This window comes from Equus caballus, chromosome 1 (genome assembly GCF_041296265.1).
Source record: "Equus caballus isolate H_3958 breed thoroughbred chromosome 1, TB-T2T, whole genome shotgun sequence".
Taxonomy (NCBI): Eukaryota; Metazoa; Chordata; class Mammalia; order Perissodactyla; family Equidae; genus Equus; species Equus caballus.
Genome location: NC_091684.1, coordinates 127,554,744 through 127,572,210, shown reverse-complemented (window position 1 = coordinate 127,572,210; position 17,467 = coordinate 127,554,744). Strand labels below are relative to the sequence as shown.

General features: G+C 36.1%; 1 protein-coding gene across 32 annotated transcripts in view; it reads left to right on the top strand.

Annotated features, from left to right (window-relative positions):
- ZFAND6 (zinc finger AN1-type containing 6) overlaps positions 1 to 17,467 on the top strand; it is an 80,939-nt gene that overhangs the window by 7,379 nt on the left and 56,093 nt on the right. For 5 of the 32 annotated variants that reach the window (XM_070232506.1, XM_070232519.1, XM_070232429.1 and 2 more), the window contains exon 1: positions 3,430 to 3,513. The exons of 17 other annotated variants lie outside the window; for them this stretch is intronic. The gene's annotated coding sequence lies outside the window, so the exon portion shown is untranslated. Of the gene's footprint in view, positions 1 to 3,410; positions 3,514 to 17,467 lie in introns of those variants that run through there. 10 more of the 32 variants (XM_070232537.1, XM_070232425.1, XM_070232380.1 and 7 more) reach the window with 6 other exon arrangements.

Genomic DNA, 17,467 nt, shown 5'->3' with positions numbered 1-17,467 from the left:
TCAAAATTGTTTTCTTTGTGACAGTCATTTGTAAAAATCTATGACTGTTGAGAAAAGCTTTTCTTTTGATAGTGATATAAAAAATTAATCTTATTAAATAATTAGCATGGATCATTTGTGTTCTTATCTTCCTTTTATTTTTTTCTGGCTTAGTCTGCTAAGGAGAGAGGGAACTTAAAGTCTACTAATCAGTTTTCTGTCATTTTTCTATGTCTGGCAGTTTACTTAGATGATCTGTGGTATGTTTTGGCAGATGAAAATTTATGACTATTAAATCTTAATCGTTGAGGATTATGAATGCTTTTTCCTTTACTTATACTTTGATCTTGATATTGTGATTCCTGTTCCTTTTTTTTCTTCTTCTCCCGAAAGCCCCCCAGTACATAGTTGTAGGGCTTCAGCATGGCTTGGTGAGCCATGCCATGTCTGCGCCCAGGATCTGAACCTGCAAAACCCTGGGCTGCCAAAGTGGAGTGTGCAAACTTAACCACTCAGCCACTGCCCCCGGGCGTGCCGCCCCCCCTTCCTTTTTAATTTACATTTATTAGACCTTGTTTATCCCTTTAGACTTAAAGCAATTTACTGTCTTACAGAAAGATGTCTCTTTTCTCAGCTTGGTTTATACTTTCTGATCTGCTTCCTTCCTTAATGTTTCCTTTGTGTTTAGTATTTTGCTGAATGGGCCATTACTACCCTCCCCCTACCCCCATACGTTGTATTTTTTTCCCCTAATGGTTTAAAAGATACACATCAGAAGTTGCAAACTCAAATACATAACTCACTTTTGTAGGTGATGTGTATTTGTCAGGGAAATATTTTTTTTAATTATTTTTTTTCTCCGTTAGGTGGTGATTTTCTGACTTGATCCTTAGTGACCGCAGTCATGTTTTGCTAGTGTCAGGGTGGTTCTTTCATCAGCTGCAGCATAAACCCAGGGCTGTAGTGCCCAGGGCTAATGCGAAGGATAAACTTCTGTTGTAGAAAGACTAGTTTGAGCTATTCTCAGTCCTTTAAAATTATAAGGAAGTTTTCACCCTGCTCTGTACGTACCAAAAGTTATTTCTAATAGTGTAAGTGTTCTTATTATATAAGGTCTTTTTAATCAAAACTGAAGTGAGACCAAGTTGTTGTTTAGTGGCTTATTCTCTTCTGAATTGTTTTTAGTTCATAGTTTGAGAAAACCTCTGAGCTCTGTCAAAGAATGTACAACACATCCTTTGAATACTTGATGTTCAAAAAGTGATATTGTCACATGCAATCAGGGAGCTTGGAGCCTTTGCAGACTCCTTGTTCCTGTGAAGCAATATTGTTTTCAAATAATCTCGGTTGTGGTATTGCTTTCCTTTTATTTATTTTTGCTGTTTCTTCTGCAACTGATTTAGAAGTGGGATAAAATACCCTTAATTTGAACCTGTGAGCCACATAAAATGATATTTATCACCTTGAAGTTCTTTGAGGTAGGTTCTGGAGATCTTGGAACAATCTGTAATAGCTGAGTCCATATCTCTGTTTTCTTTTAGTTATAAGTTGAGAGTGGTCTTGGTGTTAGTGAATGTAATATGTGTCTGTTTTATACAAATAATTAATTTTGAAGTGAAAAATTGATGTGAGAGCAAAGGTTTATTTGGTTCTCATAGCTACTGATTTTATGTTTGCCAAATTTTAAGATGAGAATGTTTACCATTTCTTTTTCCATAACCCTGTTAGGGAAAATTTGGCCATCTAAAGCCTGTTTTTTCAAGTTTTAGGCTGTAATGAAAATTATGTATTCTTTCTCTTCTTTGCTCCTACTCCTCTTTTTTTGCAAGTGTGTCTACATAGTGGGAGAAAACCTGAACTTGACTCGGGAAGTACTGGGCGTTCAAAGCAGTGAATCCTTGCAAAGGATCTTGGGACTAGACTGTGAATTGGCTCTTTCAGTTTGTCCACTTAAAAGGCATAATAGATTATGCAGCTGTTTGGACTTCTGCAGGGTGTTACTCCATATTCATGTCTAGTTGCAATTATGTGAATTTTCAGTTTCTTACAAAGACTTCTCTTTGTATTCAAAACAAGTTTTTGGCTTTGTGTTGTTGTAATACATGAATTTCCTTTGAGGAAAAATGCTTGCAAGATTTTGAACTTCGAAAACTGTAAATTTAAATTTAAAACTCTTTATATAAACTTGTTGAAAATATATTTTAAGACGAAGCCACGCTAATTTTCTTTAATTTTTAATTTATTTTTATGAATCAGTCAAAATTTTTGGTAGAGGTGAAAATTACTGAACAAGTTAATGCTATTCAATCAGATAATAATTAATGTCATAGTAATATTTGATGGGCCAAGCTACTAAAACATAAGCGGTTCTAATTAAGCATGTAGCAAAATATAGGAAACTTAATAATGTATACAGTTGGTTTAGAAATCCAAGTGCCTATATGGTATTTCTTTAGAATCTCTGTAGTAAAAATAACATATAATGTAATTTAGCATTTTAAGAGGAGTATACACCTACACCTTGGGGTGCCCATACCACCTTAATACTGTGAAGTAGGGTGAAAAATAGTGTCTACCCTTCTTTTGAAAAAGAACAATAATTTAAAAATAAAATAAAACTTAAACCATTCTAAACTTTATATCTGGAGATACCGTCTTCAGAACAAGTTGCCTTTTTGTATTATAGATGACCATTTGCAATGGATAAGCATTAACCTTGGCAAAACACAACATCAAACCTATAAATGAGGGGGTATAGAAATAATTTCTGCCTCGTTTTTTCTTCATTTTTAAGTAGAAAAATCAATCTTAAATGTCATTGAAAATTTTACTCTGTTCTTGTGATTACTGAGAGCGTGTTATCAGTGAATTTGATAGCTTAGAAATGAATTTTCTGCGTTTATACTAAAATTTTCTGTATTTTAGTGCTGTCTATTTTCACTTAAGTTATGGTCTTTAAGTCTTAGAGAAAATATTGTTTTGTTCCTCTTAGCAAAATTTTGCAATGGCTTTTCTGTTGCTGTTTTAAAATTTTCAGGCAAACCATGAACTCTATTGAAAAAGGAGTCTTTATAAAGCATAGCTTCACTTTCAGAGCTCTGTAAAAATATTAAATGACTTAGGTTAAAAGCCTTGTATTTTAAACTGTTGGTCACTGAACTGCAAATTAAAGCTTCTGTGAGATTTTCAGTGGTGTTAGTTTCTTTCTTTTCTACCTAGACAAAAGAGTAAGCAAATAGTATATGATGGGAAAACTGACACATTACCTACTGTTTCTTTAAGAAACCAGCTTATCCAGGGGGAGTTTAGTGTGTTTAACCTAACCTGCTAGCAAGGAAAAGTTCTTTAAAATAATGGATATTAGCTGTATCCAATCACAATTATCAATTTCACTAACTGGGAGGAGATTTTACTGTTGAGCCACTAGAATTGGAGAAGGAGGAGCTTGGTATTCAGGTTTGGTTGCTTGGGAGTACAGCTCCAAGTGAAGTTAATCTGAGGTGAAGCAAACAGAAAATTGTGGAGGTTTTGTTGGTAGGATTTTTGTTCTAATCTTTTAATGATTCTTTATTTTACACTTTTGCTCCTTTATGCTTCTGTGTATGCCAGATTTTGTCATTGTTGCTATTTTCTGATGCAAACTGAACATTAAAATTAAGCAGAGAAGCAGAACAAAAGGGCTGTTTGGACAGGAAATAGGTGTTCAGAGAATCAAACTTGACTTTCTTTTATCATTATTTTTAGACCAGAATTTCAGTGTCATTAAAACATGTTTGAATCAAAATCATCTCCAGTAACAGGCTTTTCTTTTGGATTGGACATTTGAGCAGTCATTTGTCAGTTTTTATAAATGACATCTTGAGAAGATCTATTTGATATGTCATTTTCCTTAAACTTACGATGTTACTAAGTTGCTAAAAGATAGATAAATGTGGTGGGCTTAAATTTATCCTTTTTAAAGACTTGAAATGCCAGCTGTTTAATTTTCTTTTTTACTCCCATCACACCCCCTTTTTCACTTAACTGTATTTTAAATTTAGCAATATATTGGCATTTTTAATATGCTCATAATTTTAGGTTTGTTTTTCAAAAGATCATTGATTCATTTTATATAAAGCAAGGTAAAAACTGCTTTCTTCATTCAAACTTCTTTTCTTTCAAAGGTGGAGATAAGTAACACCCTTTTGAAACAGGAAATAAGAATGGATTTATATTTTTAAGAGCTATAAGTAGGCTACCAAAACTTAAAAAAAAATCTGAATCTGTCAGCGTTTCTACTTATGAAATAATTGTAGTATGTTTCTGTACCAGAAGTTTTCTTTAGAGACTGTTTTCTTTATATTGTTGCTCTTAGATTTTATAGAGATTAAGGTATAAAAGTTTATTTGAATAATCAACCCAAATGCCAGCTAAGCATTTCAGCTAGTATATTTGCATTTGCTGTGCTACTTCTTCCAGATCATGCGAAAGTTCTTGAATTAATGCTATTCTGCTTTATCTATTGCTTAAACAATACTATAATAATAATAATAAAGTCAAGAAAAGTCACGCGTATACCTACAAGAAGATCATTGTGTTGTGGTCTTAACATTTTTTCCTCTTCATTTCTATACCTTACCATATTCTTGTATTTTTCCCATAATAGTAAACAAGTGCATTTTTTTCACTAAACTATATCATCTGTTGTTAAAATTATTTTAATTTCCATTGCTATATAATTGTCCTAGGTTAGTGGGACCTTGATTTGCCTAGTCTTTTGCCTGTTTTACAATTAGATTGTTTCTAATTTTTCATCATTTTCAATGATATTGTATTGAACAGACCTGTGTGTGTAAATTTTAAAATATTTCCCTCTTTTTTTTTTAAAGATTTATTTCTTTTGGAAAAATCCCGTGGACTGGGTTTATCTCAATCAAAGGATATGAACACTTCAGTGGCAAAATTACTTTTCAAAAAGGTTATACCAATTTATATTGCTACCAGCAGGACGTGCTTCAAAATTTCTCTAATGGGTAGTCCCTGAAATGTTCTATTAAAGTGTAGCTCTGAAGCTCTCTAACTTATTGATTAGTTTTTGCCTAAACTAATAGTCTATCTTAAATTCCATTTTTCAAGATGTAGATGGATCTAAATCCATTTTCTGATCATTAAAAAAGCTGAAGGGAATTGGGAAAATATTTACCCACTGAAGTGAGCAATTAGATCTTTGTTGAGTATTTTACTTGTTATATGTATTGCTATCAGTAAGTACAGGGCTTAAGATTTTGCATTGGCATTGTTCAGGCCAGCTTTCCTCGGTACATGTTGCTTCTGGTAAGCACATATCAGAAGAAGTATTTTCTCCCAAGAAAGTATATCAGAAACATTTTCAGAGAGGGGGCTGGAGTAGTGCCGGTTAACAATACTTGTCTCTGAACAGGTATGAATAGTCTTTGTCACTATATGTGCATTTCTGATTTTTTTTATACAATATAGAAACAGAATTAGTATGTATAGATCTAGGTTTTAAAATGGTATAGCAGCGCTGTTCCAGTATTTCATAGGTTTTCAGTTAAAGGTCAGAAGATGACTGTACACACATGTAATGGTACTAGCCCTGTGTTGTTTCTGTTTGTCTTGGAGAGCATTCCTTGTTTGGCAATAACTGGTGATTATGTATACTTTTACCAGCTAGTCTGTTAAATGGAATAGGCTGTAACTGTTCAGGTTATGAACTTGGTAACTAGTATTGCAGAATAAACTTAAATTGTTTTAAAGCAAAATTCAAGATAATTAAAAATATTAATTTAAATTTAAACAGGTAAGTGATGGGTAGGCTCTAACTCATTGATGCACCCGTTAGTTGAGCTGTATAATCTCGAATTAAATAGTCTAGTTCATTTTGCATTTTAAATAATTGAACTTATTTTCTGTAAATTTTTATTTCAATTTACTGATAACTTAATATCTAACTTTCAGAGCTAATGTTGGCATGTTGGCCATTGTGTTTGTTTCTTGGGAAAGGTTTGTGTGTGTGTATTTTGTTTGTCGTGGCTAAAGAGTTTGATTTTTCCAGATACTTTGATATTCTTAACATTTAGAAGAGAAAAACTTAGAGCTCCTCACTTTTAATTAGTGAAATAATTCTTATGAAATACATTTTATATGCATTTATATTTGCTAGATGTGTCAGAATTTATACAAATACCTTTCTTCATGAATAGAACAGTTGTTTTGAGTTTCACTTGAGTATTTAAGATTTGAGTTGGTGCTTAAATATATCATGAATATTTCTATGTTTTGAATTTAAGAAGATGTATTTAATTTTCTTAACAGATTAATCTTTATTGCTACCAGGTAAAGGTGAAGATAATTTTAAATATAACACTTTTGGTGAAAGTCATTTCAAGTTTGGCTGTAGATTACATTTTAATGGATACCCAAAGTAAAGGTTTACCTACTTTTCTAGTACTCTGGGAACGCTAGAATTTTGGGAAACAGTAACCTTTAGTCATTTCTCCATGTATCTCCGCTGTACTGGTCTCTGGTTGGCAAAACTGGGAAGTATCCTTTTAGTACATTGGTTTCACTTGGAGTGTAGAAACCTGTTTTCTAGAGGGAGAAGAAAACTCTTGAAAGGACCTAATACTGAGGCAAGATACAAATAGTGATAGCTCTATTTTAATCTTTTGGAATGGAGAAAAAAGTGATCTAGAGGGGCTATTAAATGTGCATTCAAAATCTCTATTGTTAGTCTCCATTCAAGGGGAATGCAGTGGGGGTTTTTTTTGTTCTAATAACATAAAGAAAAATTTTAATGGGCAGTAAGTCGGTGAAACTTTAAAGAACCTAGAATCAGTGGCTTAGTATTTATAACGTCTCTTTATTCTGTATAATAGGAGGACTTTACAGTTTTGTAATGTTTCTCCTCTATGGCATTTTTATGAAAGTAGGTAAATGTTTTAGGAGTTAATTTCTTTCTTGGTAACATAGGAAGTGCTTATTTACTGATGTGTCTATGAACCTGTTCGAGTGAATCTGATTTTCTGTGTGTGGATGTCATTAGGAAAATGAACTCGAAACATTTTTATGGTTAGTAATGTTTTTATTTTTTGCTGAGGAAGACTGGCCCTGAGCTAACATCCTTGCCCATCTTCCTCTACTTTATGTGTGGGACGCTTACCGCAGCCTGGCTTGCCAAGTGGTGCCATGTCCGAACTCAGGATCCGAACCGGCGAACCCCGGGGCTGCCAAAGTGAAACGTGTGCACTTAACTGCTGCGCCACCGGGCCGGCCCCAGTAATGTTTTGGTGGAAGGGAGCAGATCCATCTCTCTCTTTATATCATTTTTTTTTCCTCCCCAATATGAGCACCCTGGGTAGTTCCCCCGCCCCTTTCCTCCCCCCTCGTGAATTTTTGTGAGTACTTACTTGATTTCTCAACAAAATTTAGCACTTTCCTTCTTGAAACTCTTCTCATGAGTTTGATGATCCTATGTGGGCTTCCTCCTACTTGTGATCTCTGTCCTTTGCAAATATTTTCTTTTTACAGCCGTTAATTATTGGAATTTTGTTGGATTCTGACCTTAACACTCTTCTCACTCTATACTTCTTGTGTAGTCTGCAATCCCATATCTTCAGTTAACATCTGATATACATTAGTGTTTCTAAGATGCCTATCTTAAATCCAGATCTCTTGTTTGCACTTGAGACCCATATTCATCCAGCTCACAAATGTTTCTTTCATACCTCTGTTAAACTTAACAAAGCTAAACTTAACTGCTTATTTTGTCCTCTCAACCAGTATCCCTCAAATCCTTTTTTCCCTCCTGTCACAGTAGTGGGTGGTACTACAATCCTAGCCAGAACCGGGTGTCATTCTGATTCTTATTCTCCTTCACCTTCAGTTAGTCACAACTTCCTGTCAATTTTAAATCTGTAATATCTCAGGAATCCATCCATTTTTTTCCCTCACCATCTTAACACAGACCTCACTGTGGTTTATCATTTAGATTACTAAAACAGCCTCCTAACTGATCTTCTCTTCCAGTTTTAGCTCTGTAATACTTTCTTCACTATGCGGTCATGTGTGTCTTTCTCTGTTTAAAATTCTTGAGTAATTCCTTGTTGCCCTTTGAACTTTCTTAACTACGGAGGATGAATAATAATTCTAGCTAATTCTGTGCTAAAAATTGTCCAAGGTAGCCCCCAAACAACTTGAAGAAGTAAGTGTTGTTAACCTTCATTTAAATAAGTGAGACAATTTGGAAAGGCTACCTAATTTGTCCAAGGTTGCCTTAGCTGGTAAATGACTAGCAAAATTTGAACTGAAGTTTGCCAGACCAAGTCCTGTCTCTTAACCACTGACTATGTGCCTTCCTAAGCTGGCCTCTGCTTACTTAACTCCATCCTTTTTTTCCCCACACCACTTCATTTCATCCTCTAACCAACTATTTGCAGTTCCTCTTTCTAGGGCATACTCAAAACTTGTTGCCTAAGTCTGAAAGTGCTTTAAGGAAAACATTTTTTAAAAAGCATTTCAGACAATTTTTTGGAACACTGCAAAAAAGATATGATGTTTAGCATCCCCAGAATATAAGACAATAAAAGAATGAAACATAGGAAAAATAAAGGTAGTTTAAAATATGTGATTAGTTTTGAATTCAGAGCTGTTGAATTCCTCACATTTAATGAAAGCTTGAACCAAGCTCTGTAAGAGAAAGATTAGGCAAAGTGTGAAAGCACTTTATCTGAGCTGTTTGAAATGCAGATGACCTCCGTAAGTAGCTATTTGCCTGGACCTTGTGTTCATTTTTGCATCCAGGTGTATAAAACATCTACCTGTGAACATAAGTCAAATAAGCTACTGAGTAACTTACAGGTAGAGAAATAGGCTACATATATTCTTTTGCATCAAATATTATGTCATAAAATTTTAAATACTACTGCAGCTAATCTCACTAAAAAGATTGAGGTAAACTGAAAAACAGTTCATTTGGAACCATTTTCATTTCTTTTCTATCTCTCTCTACTATCCCCCTCCAATTTTTTTTTTTTTTTTAAGATCGGCACCTGAGCTAACACTGTTGCCGATCTTCTTCTTTTCTTTTTTCTTCTTCTCCCTAAAGCCCCTCAGTACATAGTTGTATATTCTATTGTAGGTCCTTCTAGTTCTGCTATGTGGGATGCCAGCCACCTCAGCATGGCTTGATGAGCGATGCTAGGTCTGCACCCAGGGTCTGAACCAGCGAAACCCTGGGCGGAGTGCAAGAACTTAACCACTTGACCACAGGGCCAGCCCCCCCAAACCCCTCCCCCCACGTATTTTTAAGGCAAAAGGACCTTCATTTGACCAAAAAAGGGAAGCTTTTTCATCTATAGCTTTGAAAGCAACTTGGTGTTAAAAAGATCAAATGGATAGAACTTTTGAAAATTTAGGTAAATATTCGTTTCTTTAAAAGGGTTGAAGTCTTAACTATAGTTGAGAATTAATGTAATTATAAACTTTTAATAAAGATTCTTGGTTACCCATTATAAAAACAGAAGATTTGTTTTGTTTTACCATTGAAGTTTTTTAGAGGCAGGAAATGCCATACTACTCTCAAAGGTTTTAATTTGGCATATTCTGTCCAAAATAATCTTTGCTGTATTTTAAAATAATAAAAATGCAGGGGCCCTGTGGTCGAGTGGTTACCTTTGCGCTGCCGCTTTAGCGGCCTGGGGTTTTGCTGGTTCGGATAATGGGCCCGGACATGGTACCACTCCTCAGGCCATGCTGATGCCACAACTAGAAGGACCCACAACTAAAAGTATACAACTGTGTACTGGGGGGATTTGGGGAGAAAAAGCAGGGGGAAAAAAAAAAAGATTGGCAACAGTTGTTAGCTCAGGTGCCAGTCTTTAAAAAAAAAGGAAAATAATGGTTCATTTATTAGATTCTGAATGTTATAATAATGTTTATATTATAATAATGAAATAATATAATTTGAAAAGAATCTGTTTCTTACCTTTGATAAATAGAATGTACAATCACTGTTACCGCACAAAATTGGGGTTCTCTTGCCTGATGCGCATAAATAAAAAACCAATTAATTATGGCATCAGCTTTTGGGGGAGAAATCAGCTTTATTCTGCAAGATCCATGTGCAGGGAGACAGGGCCGTGTGCTCTCAGATCTGTCGGCCTGATTCAGGATTTGGAGCAAAATTTAAGAGGTAGGGAGAATAGGCTGGCACGTGGAAATGCTGACGGGACAAGTTTTGATTGGTGGGCTTCAAACGTTTATGATAAGGTTTTAAACATTTATGACAAGATTCTAAACATTTATGATGAGGTTCTACAGTTTTATGATGGGATTCTAAACACTTTTGATGAGGTGGGAAAGGAATTTTAACACCACATCTTCCTGAATGAGGGACTTCTCGCTTCTGATAAGAATCCAACTTTCAAGTTCTGGTTGTGTCCTCTCCTTGGGTTCTGTGAGAAGGAGGATCTTGGGTTCCATGGTCATTTCAGGTCACAATATCTTCTTTTGCCCATGCCGTGGCTACATGACTTTGCAGTTTTTCTGAAGGACAGTCTTTAATCACTTTGTTGATAAGTGATGGGGTCTGTTTGAACTGGCTCTAAATGGCCCTATGGTTACAACTGCTTGTAAATTTTTAGGTAATTGTTTAAGATATAGTGTATCTATTTCTCAATGAATACCAAGTCTTAGTAGCTATAGAACTTAATAAAATAGATTCACTTTTAGTAGGAAAAGTTATTCTTGGCAGATTATTTAAAGTGAAAACCTACACTGAAAAGATCTCATTACTTGCTAAAATAATTGTTTCAATTAGCAAATTTCTTACTGAGCTGTGTGCATAGAGGCTAGTCAGATAGTCAGGCCTAGTCACCTAGTCAGGTGAGTTTGCAAAGTGCTGAAAGACTGGTCCTTTTCTAAAGAAAGTTCACTTACTGTTTGGTTAAGTTGAGGGATATGAGTAATTTCCTTTCCTGTAAGTCAGTATTATATATTACTGAGTGCCAAATTGCAGTTTGTTATAAGTGATGGCTGTAGAAGCTTTGCAGGGAGAAAGATCACTGTAAGCTAGGATAATCAGGAAATTGGAAAAAGAAAAATCTGAGACATCCTTTGAAGATTAAAGATGTTTGGGACTGCCCTGGTGACAGAGAGCCTTATTTATGTAAGTATGTGTGTGTGTGTGTGTGTGTATGTATGAATGGCAAAAGCTTTATTCTGTTCACCTGAAAAGGGACAATCCTGAAATGGTAAAGTGGAAAGAGTAATAAAGAGAGGGACTCTAGATGCTCCCACTGAAGTTTTCCTGGTTCAGCAGATGCCGTATAATTTCCCACTTGTCCAGTAAACTCCTACTTCCTGGGATTCTTGAGGTGGTGAGGGATACTCTGGATGTGGGAATGGTGTGATTGTGAGCAGCGATGAACTATTGCAGAGAAGTGGTGACAACAGTGTGTTTTGTTGTTAGTGCTGTCGGTTGTGACTCCTAGTGACCCTATGTACAACAGAGCTGAACCCTGCCCAGTCTTTTTGTGTCATCCTTTCACCTTCCAGCACTATGTCAGACAGTGCTCCTCTGCTATTCATAGGTTTGCATGGCTAGTTTTTCTAGAAGTGATGGTCAGGTCCTTCTTCCTAGTCTGGGAGCTCTGCCGAAACCTGTCCACCACAGGTGACCCTGCTGGTATTTGAAATAGCTGTGGCATAGCTTTCAGCATCACAGCAACATGCAGCCACCACAGTATGACAACCAAAAGACAGTGGTATAGTTCCCTGACTGGGAAATGAACCCAGGCCATGGTGGTGAGAGCACCGAATCTTAACCACTAGGCCACTAGGGCTGGCTGACTACAGTGTTAGGAAGATTAATTTCATATTTGCAGCTCATGTATTGAACACTGTATCAGACACATTGACTACTTTTTTAAAGACAGTTTTCTTAGGTCAGTTTTAGGTTCACAGCAAAATTAAGAGGAAGGTACAGAGATTTCCTATCACCTGAAGTCAATAGTTTACATTAAGGGTTCACTCTTGATATTGTACATTCCGTAGTTGTGGGAAAATGTATAATGAAATGTATCCATCGTTATAGTATCATACAGAGTATTTTCACTGTCCTAAAATTCTCTGTATCCCTCCTGTTCATCCCTGCCCTCTCCTCCTCAGCCCCTAACAACCACTGATCTTATTACTGTCTCCATAGTTTTGCCTTTTTAATAGAGTGTCATGTAGTTGGAATCAAACAGTATGTAGCTTTTTCACTTAATAATATGCGTTTACGGTTCCTCTGTGTCTTTTCATGGCTTTCTTTTTCTTTTATGGTGAGGAAGGTTTGCTCTGGGCGAACATCTATTCCCAGTCTTCCTCTTTCTTTGCATGAGGAAGATCAGCCCTGAACTAACGTCTGTGCCAGTCTTCCTCTATTTTGTGTGTGGGTCACTACCACAGAATGGCTTGACGAGTGGTGTAGGTCCACGCCCGAGATCCAAACCAATGAACCTGGGCTACCAAAGTGGAGCACACCAGACTTAACCACTATGCCTTGGGGCTGGCCCTTCATGGCTTTCTTTTTAGTGCTTAATATTCCATTGTCTGACACAGTTAGTTAATCCATTCACCTACTGAAAGACATCTTAGTTGCTTCAGAGTTTTATCAGTTGGAATAAGGCTGCTGTAAACATCCATGTGCAAATACTTTTGGGTAAATACTAAGGACTATGATTGCTTGTTCACAAAATAGGAGTCCCACCAACTCTCTTCCCAAGTGGCTGTGTCATTCTGCATTCCCACCAGCAATGAATCCTTGCCAGCATTTCATGTTGAGTGTGTTCCAGATTTTCAACATTTTCATAGGTGTCTAGTGGTATCTCACTGTTGTTTTAGTTTGCATTTCCCTGATGACATATGATATAGAACACTTTTTTAAGTGTTTATTTGTCATCTATGTCTCTTCTTTGGTGAGGTGTTTAAGTCTACTTTTTCATCGGATTGTATTTTTTTGTTGAGTTTTAAGAGTTTTTTGTGTATTTTGGATCTTTTATCAGATGTGTCTTTTGAAAATATTTTCTTACAATGTGTGGCTTGTCTTCTCATTCTCCTGATGTTGCCTTTCACGAGCAAAAGTGGTTAATTTTAATGAAGTCCCGCTGATAAATTATTTCTTTCATGGATCAGCCTTTGGTGTTGTATCTAAAAAGTGATTGCTATACCCAAGGTTATTTTGGTTTTCTCCTATGTTATCTTCTAGGAGTTTTATAATTTTGTGTTTTATATTTAGGTCTATGATCCATTTTTTGTAAACTTTTGTGAAAGGTGTAAGGTCTGTGTCTAGATTCATTCGTTTGCATGTAGATGTCTAGTTTTTCCTAGTTTTTCCAACACCATTTGTTGAAAAGACTGTCTTTGCTGCATTGTGTTGCCTTTGCTTCTTTGTCAAAAATCAGTTGATTGTATTTATATGGATTTATTTCTGGGTTTTCTATTCTGTTCCATTAATCTGTTTATCTTTTGTTTTGCCAGTATGACACGGTCTCAATTACTGTACTTCATGCTAGACCTTAGAGTCAGATAGTGTCAGTCCTCCAACTCTCTTCTTCTTCTTCATTATTATGTTAGCTATTCTGAGCCTTTTGCCTTTCCATATAAACTTTAGAATCAGTTTTTTGATAGCCACTGGGATTTTGATTGGGATTGCATTGCATCTATAGATTAATTTTGGAAGAACTGACTTCTTGATAATATTGAATCTTCCCGTCCACGAACATGGCATATCTCTCTATTTGTTTAGTTCCTTTTTGATTTTGTTTATCATAGTTTTGTAGTTTTCTTCCTATAGATTGTATACATTTTGTTAGATTTATACCTAAGTATTTCATTTTTTGGATGCTAACATAAATGGTATTATGTTTTTAATTTCAAATTCCACTTGTTCATTGCTGGTATATAGGAAAGCATTTGACTTTTGTTTGTTAACCTTATATCCTGCAACTTTGCTATAATCATGTATTAGTTCCATGAGTTTTTTGCTTGATTCTTTTGGATTTTCTACATAGACAATGAGGTTATCTGTGAAGAAAGACAATTTTATTTCTTCCTTCTCAATCTGTATACCTTCTATTTTTGTTTCTTTTCTTACTGCGTTAGCTAGTGCAGAATGATGTTGAGAAGGAGTGGTGAGAGGGGACGTCCTTTCCTTGTTCCTGATCTTTGTGGGAAAGCTTCAAGTTTCTCACCATTAAGAATGATGTTAGCTGTAGCATTTTTGTAGATGTTCTTTATCAACTTGAGGAGGTTACCCTCTATTCCCACATTAACTTTTAAAGTCCTCACAACAATACCATGAAATGGGTGTTGTTATTGTCCCTGTTTCACACATGATGATACTGAGGCAGAGAGAGGTTAGACCACTTGGCAGAAGACAAACAGCTGGTTAAGTGGCGCAGAGCCTTTATTCAAATTGGGGAGTCTGACACCAGAGCATGGTCTTGCCATTGAGATTTGCTTATTAGAGAGAGAGAGAAGTTCAAGGCAGGGAGACTGCCAGGATTGTTTTTGAAGCTCCATGGTAATCTAAGTAATTTTACTAACGTTCTTGAATCTTGGGTTTGTGATCCTAAGATCACCTTCACATAACTTCCTGGGAAAGGTAAGAGAGATTGACAGAGGAATACAGCAAGGATTATTCATTCTTATTTCAGTGAGTGTTAAATGATAGGAATTCATAGAGTCCCTGTTCTCTAGGGGCTTTGTGAGCATTGGACCATGCCTCCACCTCCCCTTTCTGAGTCTGCATCTTCTGGTTCTTTGATTTCCTGTGAGCACAGAATCAGAATTGCTTCATAGAAATTTATTAATCAATTGGTCTATCTTGGCCTCCTTTAATTTGGTTTTATAAAAACTCCTCTGAACTGGATATGAAGTAGATAAAAATGAAGGTAGACTGAGCACCTGCTATGTACCATGTTTTCTTCTTTACATATGTTATTTTTAACCTGCTGTCCCTGTGAGCTGTTGGTGGTGTTATCCACAATAACAAATTCCGCAGATAAATATTCACCAAATTCATAGGTGCTATGCCAGGAACTTAGGGTATCTTGGAGAAACATACACAGAGAATTAAAATGTTTAGTGATAGAAGGAAAAAAGAGACCAATTTTGTTTTGTTTTGTTTTTTTGCTGAAGAAGACTCGCCCTGAGCTAACATCTGCGCCAGTCTTCCTCTGTTTTGTATGTGGGTTGCTGCCACAGCACGGCTGATAAGTGGCGTAGGTCCACGTCCGAGATCTGAACCTGTGAACCTGGGCTGCCGAAGCAGTGTGTGTGAAGTTAACCACTAGGCCACAGGGCCAACTCCTCAAAAGAGACCAGTTTTGTTTTTTTTCCCCCAAAGATTGGCACCTGAGCTAACAACTGTTGCCGATCCTCTTTTTTTTTTCCTGCTTTTTTCTTCCCAAATCTCCCCAGCACATAGTTGTGAATTTTTAGTTGTAGGTCCTTCTAGTTGTGGTACATGGGATGCTGCCTCAACGTGGCCTGACGAGGGGTGCCATGTCCCCGCCCAGGATCCGAACCAGCGAAAGCCTGGGCCACTGGAAGCAGAGCGCATGAACTTAACCGCTTGGCCATGGGGCTGGCCCCAAGACCAATTTTCATAGCAAAGAGTGAGTCAGAAAAGTCTTTATAGAGGAAAAAGTGGTTGCACTATGATTAGAAGATACTAAAAGTTAACCAGATTGAGTAAAAGGGGTGTGGATAGGGTAGGCCTTATAGCTGGAGAGAAAGCATATGTAAGGAGATGATTAACAGTGTAGAAGCTTAGAGCTTCAAGGCCCCCATGAGGAAGAATGGCAGGAGAATGAGGCTGGATAGGCAGGCCAACAGAACATACTCTCCTAGTAATGGAGAGCCATTGGTTTATTGATCTAACAGTGGTCTGATCATGCAATTTGCCTGAGTATTTACTTTGGCAGTAAAGTGGTGGCATTGGAGGTTCAAGGTTACCCAGCTGGTAAGAAACAGAGCTGGAATTTGAATTCAGGTCTTGACAGTATTAATAGCACTCTGCTTCTCTTTAAGTCTATTTAAGCCTAAACCATTTTAAGAGACCTACAGTGTTTAGGCTTATTGGTCAGGAACATGTAGGAAAGTGAGTTTAGTACACACATAGTTATTGGAAATCTGTTCAGGAGATGCTTGCAAAGTAAGATTTCATTAGTATTATATTGTCTTTTCAGTCAGTAAGATGTGTATAGTAACCTATTAGGTGATTTTTTTAATCAGAGAATGGGACAAAGAGGATGGATGTGAAACTAGAGAAAGTGTAAATGATAAGGGAGCATCACAAGAATCTCTGATGAATCTAGATGTTGCTGTTTTGTCTATGACTAAACTTGAAGCTATATTTTATTTTTCTAATAATTTTGATAATTTTCTCAGGATAATTGAATATCCCTTCGTAGGAAATGGGTTATCAGGACCCATTGTCCGATTGCTTTCACAAAATGAGATTACTTCCCACGAAAATCAAGAGTGAAATATTTTAGAGAAAAATAGCACAGAGGACTGCTGATTTATTGTCAGTATCCTTGGTTTGTTCTTCATTGTCTCAAATAAGAAACAGATCTCAATTTTCAACACATATATTTAATACCTCACTGTGACGATTAATATCAAGAGACGATAGAAATCTTGAATTTAAAATTTTACTCTCTGATAATGAAGAAAGCTTATTTCTCAAGTTCAGACCAAATCATTTGCAGTGATTATTCAGTTCACAGATTAGAATAGAAGCTGTTTTGTATTTTCAGTACCTCAACTCTTAAAATAAGAAAGATTCAAGGTGTTTATTAGTAGGGAAAGAACAATATCTTAGCTTGGTGGTTGTGGTCATTTGATTTCCAGTTTATGGTCCATCTTAAAACAAAACAAAAAATATATATAAATAACTTAAGGAAGACACACATATTTCATACTAATCAGAAATCTTAGAGTTAAGTGAATCCAGGTGACAGGTTTTTTTTAGCAGAGGGAGAGGAAACTGAGTGTTTATTGATAAGATGTAGAATTATTTTATACTGCAGGTAAAATATTTTGTATATTATCTGTCATTTTTTAGACATAGCTTCTGAAATGGTTAGAATAGAAGAGATGAAAAGGTATTAAGGAATGTTCAAAGTACACAGAATGTAGGTAGGAAAACAGTTGTACCTTAGAGTTTCTATAAGGTGTTAGCCATAGCTGAGCATTTTTAAGTGATCATAATCCCAGGAGGTCTAATTATTTCATAATTTGCATTTGCCTACTCAGAATGTGTATTCTGAACGGTATTTCATCTTCTTTTTTTTTTAACTTTTTATTAAGATTATGATAGTTTACAACCTTGTGAAATTTCAGTTGTACTTTATTGTTAGTCATGTTGTAGGTGCACCACTTCACCCTTTGTGCCCTCCCCGCAACCCCCCCTTTCCGCTGGTAACCACCAATCAAT